The sequence below is a fragment of the Ursus arctos genome, unplaced genomic scaffold, assembly GCF_023065955.2.
Source record: "Ursus arctos isolate Adak ecotype North America unplaced genomic scaffold, UrsArc2.0 scaffold_33, whole genome shotgun sequence".
In the NCBI taxonomy this organism is placed as follows: Eukaryota; Metazoa; Chordata; class Mammalia; order Carnivora; family Ursidae; genus Ursus; species Ursus arctos.
The window spans coordinates 18,079,146-18,088,554 of NW_026623019.1; the positions used below are offsets into that span (position 1 = coordinate 18,079,146).

The 9,409-nt window shown below is 45.7% G+C and overlaps 1 non-coding gene across 1 annotated transcript; it reads right to left on the reverse strand.

Annotated features, from left to right (window-relative positions):
- Nucleotides 1-6,830: 6,830 nt before the first annotated feature.
- On the reverse strand, nt 6,831-6,892 carry LOC113269894 (U7 small nuclear RNA). Its single transcript, XR_003321620.1, has one exon. It is a non-coding gene; the product is annotated as a U7 small nuclear RNA (small nuclear RNA).
- Nucleotides 6,893-9,409: the final 2,517 nt, after the last annotated feature.

A 9,409-nucleotide genomic window follows, 5' to 3' on the forward strand; every position in this document is an offset into this window, starting at 1 on the left:
TGTGTTGAGAACCCTGAGAAGTCAAATCGAGAAAGAGTCGTGTGGGGAAGGAGGATGGATGGATAGTTCTTTATTGCGTCTCCTTTCATTCCAAAATTTGTTTTTGGCTTTCAGTTGCTTTAAAAAAAAAACCCACCAACTGAATCATGAACTTTGGAATCCTTTGAGTGTTTATGCTCAATGGACACGACCTTCTGTAACTATCCCATGGGTGATACCCCCCCACACCTTTGTTTTTGTTGGTTGATTCCTTGGGCATTTTTTATGTGTTTAGAGGTGCAGCTTACTAAGGACTGCAGATGGCAACCCCCTCCTTGGGGGGTGTCTCTGTCCTCTGCTGAAATTCAGTCTTGAGTCTAACTGAAAATACTATAGGCTATAAAAGGAAGAGAATTGAAACCATGAGTGAAATGCAGAAGGGGAAGACAGGTAGTGTCTGAAACTGATAATTTCATAAATTCTAAAGCAAACCCATAGTTTAGGGTCAAATTAAAATAGGTATTTTCATTGTCCTTAGGAGGAGTTAAACGTACCATGTCTCAATATTTCTAAAGCTTATCTTGATTCTTCCAGTTGGATTTCCTCGAAGCTATCAACTTTATTAGAAAATGTGAATTTTAATTTACCAAGGAATCATTTCGCATGTTTACTGCTTGAAACTTTGGATTTAGATATGTGTTCCTTATTACCTTCTGGAGATGTCTGTTAATCCCGAAAAATGTCTTAAAAGGGGTAATGTAGGTGTTTGCAGCTTATGACACTGCTTAATAATTCTGGTTCAATGTTATTTGGCTTCTTTGATTTACGGTCCAATGGAATGCAAAGTCTGATATTCTAAACAAATGAATGGTTAATAAATCTCTGCAATTTTTGTTGGGATTCTGTGAAAGTTGGCATCTGGATCATCATTGGAAGTAAAATATTTTGTGAGGGCAAAACTGCCGAGTCACCTACTCACTAGGAAAATAGGTGATGATTATTCACACTGAAAACTTGGGAACCTTGGGTGGCTCAGTCGGTTAAGCCTCTGCCTTGGGCTCAGGTCCTGATCCCAGGGTGCTGGGATCGAACTCTGGATTGGGCTCCCTGCCTAGCAGGGAGTCTGCTTTTCTACCTTCTCCCCTTGTGCAAGCTCTCTCTCTCTCTCTCTCTCTCTCTCTCTCTCAAATACATGAATCTTAAAAAAAAAAAAAAATTTGCAAAACTTTTCTATACACACATTGATTGTGATATGCTCCATTTACACAAATGTCATTCAGTTAAGACGACTGCTCATTTGTGGTTTCTAACTGTTGATCCTTCTCCTGGTATAAATTGCTGACCATGACCTTGGGGGCTTTTCCAAAGGCGCGTACTTTTCTTCTAATGGTCAATTGTCTTAACTCAATACCTCAAGGCTTTCTTATTCCCTTCTCCACTCCTTCTTCTGACCCTACTCTTTCTTATGTAGCTCACCTTTGGCTTCTTTATTTCATTTTTCTTTAAACTCCATCCCACAGTAGCAATGTGGTGGTTAGGAGTGCAGATTTTGGAGTCTTATCCTGGTCACGGGACTCCGTTGCTGTGTGATCTTGAACAAGTTATATCTTTGTTTCTTCAGTGAAGTGGGATCATAATGGACTGTATCTCACCAGGTTGTTTTGAAGCATAAGTGAAATAATGCATGTGAAGTGCCCAGCACTGACTCCTATTAAACCCTTGTGTGAGTCAAGGTGTTATTGTAACAATCAACACAGGATTTAAGTATCTTTCTTTTTTATTTATATGTTTAAAGATTTATTTGAGAAAGCGAGTGCAAGAACAAGAGGGAGAAGAAGAGAGAATCCTCAAGCAGATTCCCCGCTGAGCAGGGAGCCCGACATGGGGCTCAATCCCAGGACCTGAGATCATGACCTGAGCTGAAGTCAAGAACTGGATGCTTAACTGACTAAGCCACCTGGGTGCCCTGGGTTTAAGTATCTTTAAGACACACATATTTTTCATTCACTCAGTATTGGCTATGGGTCTGGGAGACTCTTCCAAGGGTTGGTGCAGTGATAAAGGCTGCTCTGACCTTGCGGCATGCCTGTCTCAACATGTATTTGCATGGTGCGGGTGCGGGGGGGCGGGGTAATGGAGCATCTCACTGTCAGTGAGGTGCTTTGGCTCTGCAATGACAGCATCACTGTCACTCATAATGAATTGGCCAGCATTAGTCCTATGACCCAAAGGTAAAAGAAGCAGAGACCTGATCTTCCCGGGAGTCCCACACTCAATGTCACCACATAGAAAGAAAAAATCTATGGCACTCAGTGTAGCCACGGATAAGGAAAATGTCCTCCAAGAAATCTGTTGGTGTTGGAACCACAGAAGGTTGAAGCTTTCAGGCTCCTTAAAAGGACCTTAAGTTTTCCATAGTCAGAGAATTCTCAGATTCTTTATGGCCTGGGCAATCTGAAATACTAGTCCAGTTTAGAGGAAGGCTGCTGCTTCATGGAAAATGCATGAAGGACAGAGGAAACTATTCCTTGTGGCTTTGAGAGCTTTGGTTCTGGTAATGAGGGTGGGGGTGTGACAATTATTTATCTGAATCCCATCTGGTGCAGTTCACGAAGGGCATAGATCTGGCATTTTGATCTTTCCCTTAATGCCATTTGTCCAAGGGAAACATTGATGCTGGCTATTGATAGAGCGATCAGAAAGACAGCCCAGCACGTCTTTGGGCCTGTTGGCTGAGAGAGTTCCTGCTCCCTGACGGTTGAATCCATTCTCTGTTACACAGGCACTGATAATTAAAGCAGTACAAAATAACCAGTGGAAATGGAGTTAGGCTTCATGTTCTAACAGGATTGGCACCAGCTGGTAGCCACGGACCACTTCTGGGGGCTCCTGGGAGTAGTTCACGGTCTGCTTGTCACTAGTAGTCCTCTGCAGGAGGGGCCCCTTGTCAACTTCTGTGGTGACAAGTATTGGCAGTCCATTGAAATGGTGAGGCTTTCTGGTGCCTAGTGGAGAGGTCCCTCTGTCAGCATGGATTCCTTTTGGAGCAAGTGTGTAAAGAGCAAAAGCCCTTCTCACCTGAGGGGAGGCAAGATGGAACTGGGATTTGCAATAGAATTGTAACAGAAACCCAGGTACTTCATTTTCATATTGACGCCTGTAAAACTTACTGTGAGAACCTGGGCATGTCATTTTTTTTTTTTTTTTTTTGGACCAGTTTCAGTAACAAAACAAAACAGAACAAAACCCTGCCTCTTTGGAGGGTTAACGGGAAAGGGCAAGTGATGTGAGAAATGCACAGATCCATAAAAAGCAGGAAGCTAATGGAATGGATGTTTTTCTCTTTACAACGTAATAGATTTTTTAAATAAAACTTTCGGGAAAATAATAAGCACAAGTAAAAGTTTAACACGAAAATCATGAAAACTAAGCACAATGCCGCTGCATAGAGAAGACTCCTGTTAAAGAATGGGTGTAGGTCTTTCCAAGAGTTTTATAGTCTACTCTTGCCATATAAAGCACATTTGGGACATCTTTTTGTATTATTACATGTTTTTAAGTGGATGTGTAGCAATTCACCGAATGATACTCTAACTTGTAAAACCAATGCCCTGCGAAGGGTATTCTGGTGGTGGTCAGTTTTGCCCTTGCATTGGTAGCTACCTAGAACTTCTTGTCTGTTGTTAATCAGTGATGTGGCTTGGGTGGGATTTTCCTTGTCTTTCCCTCCCTCCTTCCTCAAATTAGACTTGTTTGGCTTAAACTACTCCTTGTGACCCCATGCCCTTGGCCACAGTGACTCCCCCCTCCCCCCCGCCCCCCAGGAGTGAGCAAGGAACCTAAGTTAATTCAGTTGGAATGAACCTCGGTACTCGTGTTCTCTGGCTGGGGAAAGAGAAAAAAAAACCCTGCTTCTAGAATAGTTAAGGCCTTTTTTCTCCCTTCCTCCTTCCTTCCCTCCCTCCCTCCTGCTAAAGCCAAATTAAGGACAAAGCACATGGAGAAAGGCGGGGGAGCCAGGGAAAGTGGTGGAAAATGAAGCTGGGTGCACACAGAACTCTGATGGAGACTCCAAGTACTTTCGGGCCTTGCTGTATGTGAATGAGCCGATTGCTTCATTACTGAACCCAGTTTGGGTGGAGATTACTGGTGCTTGAAACCAAAAACCTGTGAGGTGACACACGTACTTTAAATAGCACTAGAACAACATACCAACATACCAACAACATACCAAGTTATATCATCTTGCACACCCATAACTTTTCTTTGAGTGTATTTTAGATTTATGGAGTTAGGGTATGTGTGCTTGCATAGATCCCCCTGAATTTCTTTTTATGCTTTTTGTGTCCCTGCTTTCACTACCAACAGAAGGAACCTGAAGCTCCTTCTAGGGCAAACTGCTCTTGGATGGCTAGAATTTGCCGGAACAGCTGGAGGGCCTGTGGTGCCTCGACATCACTCTGGGGCAGCCCAGAAGCAGTAACGGGTGGGACAGGGAGTAGGAAAGAAAGCCCAGCTCCTCTGCCCCAGCTCTGAGGTGCACATTGCATGTCCTCGTCCCCCAAGGGAACTGGATGAAGCTACTCTTTGTCGAACCTGCTGGGCACGCACCCTTCTGTGGCCTCCTGTCTCTGTCCTGCTTCCCCACTCCTTTGCCAGTCTCCCTGGGAGCATGTGTGTGATAAACCACACGGGCATGAATCCTCATCTAGGGGTCTGCTTCTGGGCAACACAATCTCAGCCAGCTTGTGAACAATATTCAGGCTTTTGAGTGAATTAGCTTTTAGTTAAGAGGATGAAGGGCCACCCCAACTGCTGGGTTGGTCAGAGGGCGTGATGGTCCAGCCCATGACATTGGATCTCCAGTATCTCAGTCATCCAATGAAAAAGGAAGGGGCTTCAAGGTGTCCGAAGGATGCTGAACATCCTGTGCAATTTTGAAATTGGCTTTGGGTCGCCGAATGAATGTGGCAGCACTTACTTCCTTTGGGAAACTGAGTGTTATCCTGTCTCGCAGAGCTCCATATTATGGTCTTTTTTGCTAAAGTCTCAAGTCCCTTCATTTAATTTCATTCAATTTTCCATAGTTATAGTCTCTATCAAGACCCTAAAAACTCCCTATATTTGGTACTAACAATTTATACATAATAAAAGAAGGGTTGTTCTTGTGTTAGAAAACTCAGGAGTCTCCCAGTTGGGGGGTGTGCAGAGAGGGTAATGGCATATTAAGTCCTGCAGGGGGCCTTCTCTCTTCTGGGAAGCATCTCCCTCCACCCCCATGCTGTTGGGTTGGTAATGTTGGTATCGTTTTGGATGCCTCTCTACCCTTCATAAATATTTTCCACTTGTCCTCCCAAGGCCTCTTGCCAGTTCCTTCTCTTGCTTTTCCATTGTCACTACTTGAGTCGAAGTGCATCCCATTTATTAAGGACTGAATTGTATCCCTGCCCCAATCCATATGTTGAAGCCCTCAGCCCCAAAGTGACCTTATTTGGAGATAGGGCCTTTAAAAGAAATGATGAAAGTAAAGGAGTGCCTAAAGGCTGGTGCCTGTGTCTGAAAGCACTGGGGTTCTTAAAGAAGATGAAGAGACACCAGCAACCTCTCTCTCTGTCCTGGCACACAGAGGAAAGCCCATGTGAGAATACAAGGAGAGGGGGGCTGTTTGCAGACAGGAGAAGACCCATCAGAGGAAATTAACCTTGCTGGCCCCTTGATTGCGGACTTCAAGCCTCCAGAACTTGGAGAGAGTAAATTTCTGTTTCCGAAGCCTCCTTGTCCATCGTATCCTGTTAGGGTGGTCAGAGCAGACCAATACACCATTTTATATTGGGATTCTTTTTCCCAGTAGTACAGAATCTATAATAGTAGCCTTGGATCCTGGTTTCCAGTCCCTCCTGGTTCCATTTCTTACAGCATCATGTACTTCTTACACTGAAATCCTTGCATAGCGCGTCAGTGCTGCACAGTAAAGTTTCAGTGCTTTAGCTGGACATTCAAGATCTGGTAAACCGTCCCCGAATTTCCTTTCCAGCATCTTTTCTCTCTGCTTCCCAGTCTAAACTCCCTGTTTCAGCCTCTTCCCAGTCCCCAAAATACACCCACTCCTTCCATGGCTCTATTGCAATTTCCTCCAGTTTCCATGCTGACCGTCCTGCTCCATCTGTTCTTCTGGCTCATCCCGAGCCTTACTTCCTCCTCCTGCCTTCCCGCCGTCCCCAGGTTGCCCCAGTGGTTCTCGTGGGTTCCACTTGGATCTATACTGAATGCTTGGGTTGTGTTTCATGTTCTCTGTCTGGGTAGACACCTAATGGATGGTGAGAGAAACGACTCATGTATTGGTATGAGTACAACACCCCCCCCCCCCCCAACTACAGGTACCGGTTTTCTTCTATTGTTGCCACTGTGAGGTAGAGTCAGTACTTTGCAGAAATGTAACAGCTCAAGCTGATGATCTAGGCCACTGGGGCCTAGGATCTCCAGTGCATGAGTATCTTCCCGAGAGGCCTAGTGTCAGACTATAAATAATACCTTCAAGGCCTACCCGGAGGGTACAGACAGAAAGTGACTTTACCTTTGTGTGTATGTAAGTCTGTGTTCTTTGTGTAGAGGCCCCTTCCTGTAGAGAAGAAGCCTGCTCTGAATTCCCCCTTCCTAACTGGAAAGTTTATCCTTCATGAGACTGACAGACGTTATATATTAACACTGAAATGCAGGGAGCACGCTGGCTTTTGTAAAAGCATGTCACACGCCAAACGCTGCTAGAGGTAGAAAAAAAAAAAAATCACATGTGGGGTTTCCCAAATTACAATCACTTAGCACATGAAATGAGAATAAAAAAATATTTTTTTAGGGGTCTTCCGGTAAGGACCAGGAAACCTGCTAGAAAAATTCTAAAAGAGCTGTAACATTTGTGCATTTAAAAAAAAAAAAAAAAAAAGAATTTTTTTTTTTTTTTAAACTAGAAGTGGTGCTTTGATGTGCTGCTAAGGTCCTTTTGGCAATGCCCCTGGGAATTCAGAATATGAGAAACCCACACCAGACGGATTGGGAATCCGTTTCATGTGTCATCAATCCTTCTGGGCAGTTCGAGTGGAAGGGACAGCTCCTGAAGGGCTGAAACCTTGGCGGCAACCATTGAGTGTTGCTTGTCCGTGGGGTGGGTCATCCTGGTGACCCCTCTTTGAGCCTGTCTGTAGCAGTGATACCCAAGAAACCGGGGGGCTGGTAGGCTATTGAAGTGTGTGGTTTCATGTTTGGTAGAGAAAGACCTATAAAAGCCCCTTTGATTTACCTTCCAAAATGGCGCACATGCTGTACTTGAAGGAACTGCTGCGGCTGCGCACTTCCCTTCTGCAGCTCTCTGTCTTCTCTTGTGTGATTGGAGCTTAAGTGCATCCTTGAGACCCTCCCACAGAGTTAATGGCCAGGCCTTGCGATCCTCCTGATTCACAGCCCCTTGGCTTTGACCAGCTCGTGGCAGCTCCCCGTCTGGGGCGTTAACCCCGCTCAGGGAGAGGGTTGTCACTGACCACGGAGAAAATGGCGTCTTGGAGCCGCAGGCGCTTCCTGCCCTGAAAGCTGCAGGACGATGACTTCCTTAACCCACTTCACATAAGGACGCATGTGTAATCTCAGAAACGGGAATCAAAGCCCTCAACACTCGGAACCCAGGCAAGTTGCAGAGAAGCCGGCTCTCTGCTCCTGGGTGTGTGAGAATCGTGGGAGGGGCAGGCAGGGACAGCCGGGGGCCCAGGACAGGTCCCTCTTGGCATCCCCTCATTTCCTCGTTTGTGGGAAGGCCTGGGTGGAAAAGGGAAGAAAAGCATGTCGGTTAGTGTAATGTGGCCCTCTGATGCATTTGAGGAAAGGCAGATTCTGCAAACCTACATCTACCCAAAGAGAGACAGTTGCCTCTGTCTCGACCAGGATTTCTTAGCTGCGGCACTAGTGACATGTGGGGTCTGATGGTGCTCTGCCTCGGGGCCATCCTGTGGCAGTTAGCAGCATCCCTGGCCTCGATCCAGTAGATGTCTAGCACCTCCCCGGTGGTGACCACCAGAAAGGTCTTCTGTCCTCGTCCAATGTCCCTGGGGGCCACAGTTGCTCTGATCCTGAGCCCCCGATCCAGGCTTAGCCAGGGACATTGGTGAAGTCAGGCTTGTTTTTGTTTTGTTTTTTACTTTGTGTCCTCTCTGGCTAATGATCTCCGTGGAGTTAAAGTAACAGTGGCTTCTCCTTGGTCCCCGGGATAGCAGAGCCTGCACCGATCTGCCTTGAGAGAACCATTTTCCTACGTTTTGCCTCCTAAGTGCTTTGTGATCCTGGATTCTGGGCACCCCAACAAATAAGCTTGCCGATAAGGCACAGAAACCGAAAACAATGGGCTCCCTGATTGCCAAGGAGGGGGCATGTTTTCTTTCCCCTCGCTCTCCTGGATCCATGCAATAATTAGCCAAAGTAAAATGAATATTAGCTCATGCTTAATTGCCTTTACAGCGTACTTGCCGGCGCTGACCCAGTAGTGCTAAACCAATTATTTTTTGAACTTTATGGCTTTAAATAATCCTTTGCTCTAAAATTCCCTGTACCCCTCAGCTACTTAACCACAGGCCCCTCTGCCCTAAATCCTTTTCTTATACTTTGTAGCTTTTTAAGCAAGGCCCCTCTTTAAGAAGACATAATCCCTTCTCTGTAGAAAACATGAAAGACCTTGAACAAATCAAGATTTCTCCATGGAGAATTCAGCTAATCCTGTGCTTAGCTCCTAACAAGGAAATCCATCTCTCCACCAAGCACGCCATTACCCGGACTAATGCCTGACTTGAATAACAAGCAAATTATTGTGCTTTTAATTGTACCCTGCTCGGTCACAAAGCACATCTGAGAGAGGAATGTGCCAAGCTTCTCCAGGAGAAACAGGTCATGCTTCTAATCCTCCTTTTCTGTCGCCTTCCCCTCCCCCATTCCAATCCTTTCTCTTTCCAGCAGCAGAGGAGGGGGGGGAGAAAAAAGACAGCTAAATTATGTTTAAAATGGAAGAGTCTAAAGGACGAGAAAAGGTGGTAAATACTGATTTGGAAGAGGATGAATTATCCAGTCTCTGCAGTGTGGCTCATTTGAAGACAATCAATTGGTGTTATCATAACCCGATTACCGAGGGCACTCTTTGTTACCCTAAACCGAGCTTCCTCAGTCTTATTGACATTTCAGGTTGGATAATTCTGGTGGGGGGCTGCCCTGTGCATTTGCAGGATTTTTAGCAGTCCCCCCGGGTTCTGACAATCCCAGATGTCCTGAGGCATTACCAAATACCTCCTGGGGGCAAACTTGCCCCCCCCTCCCCCCATTGAGAACTACTACCCTGAAGCCTTCTGTATTGGGATTTATTTGTGCTCTCTGACCTCTTCCACCTGGACACAAACCCCAA